Below are 1,202 nucleotides of genomic sequence, written 5' to 3'. Positions count from 1 at the left end.
CCAAAAGTCGAATAACGTTGATATCGGTTCCAATCGATACAGCGCAAAGCCCTCTATAAGGCTTGACTACAAAAACGTAAAAAAAAGTGTCCGTGCAGAAACACCCTGAAAAACGCAAATTTTGAACTTTGGGGGCCCCGGAAGACGGGGAAAAACGTCTCGTACAGTCTCGACACGAGACTCCGAATTTCATCACCGACCTACATACTATAAGAAAGCTTGAGTTTCAGAAACGTGGGACGACACCTCGAGTTTTTCCGAAATAACTTTGAGGGGGGGGGGTCAATAGTACCCCGACTATGTGGGGGCTTTTTAGAGGGTCTAATGACAAAATTTTTCGTGGTAAAACGGGGTACCCATGTTGAAACCGGACCGAGATATACTTAAATCAAAAAATCGGTTGTCTGTAAAGTCGGTTTACTGACGATAGTTGAACGCGACAACGTGTTAAGAAAATACTGAAGGAATGGTAGCATTTTTCAAAAGAAAATTTTAATTTCATATGTTTAATAGGTTTGTGTGTATATAGAGAAGGAGGTAAATGGAAATCACAATGGAATTGATCAAGTTACATTTATTTGTACGCATAAATACAATAAATTATGTCATTTTTTTTTTTTTTTACAATTTAATAGTTTTTATAAGTATGAATGTGCGTTGACCAATTGTTTTACAACTTTTAAACATGTGTGATATTTAACTTCTTACAATTTGTGTTATTCTGTTGAGAATAGGACGATGATAGGAAAAGTAGGAAATGAAAGGGAGTGTTTTGAGAGAATATAATGAGAATATTTAAATGTATTTTAGAGAATATTAGCATCATATTTTGGGTATTTTAAGGGAATATAAATCCGGTCTTTTAATAATGAATCGGCCGACGACGACCGTGTGTGTTGGCAGCACACCATACGAATTGCCGCCCCACTCCGCCCGAAAATCGCTTCTACGCGCGTGACGACCGATGTTGGGTAGCCTACGCGAATGGAACGCCTCACAGCGAGGTAACGACGCATGAGTCATGTTTTTTCGTGCGTGCACCCGGCTCCATCGAATTATAAGACGTTGTCACGTCAATAAAAGAGGGGGGGGGTAACTTTTGGTATGTTGTACTCGTGGCCGCCCACAACCCATAGCCGTTTACAAAATATAGCTACGACAATCCGCGGCTGCGCACACGGACATGTACGCGTTCGCGCTCG

Source organism: Acyrthosiphon pisum, chromosome X, assembly GCF_005508785.2.
Source record: "Acyrthosiphon pisum isolate AL4f chromosome X, pea_aphid_22Mar2018_4r6ur, whole genome shotgun sequence".
NCBI lineage: Eukaryota > Metazoa > Arthropoda > Insecta > Hemiptera > Aphididae > Acyrthosiphon > Acyrthosiphon pisum.
This window is presented reverse-complemented; position numbering follows the sequence as displayed.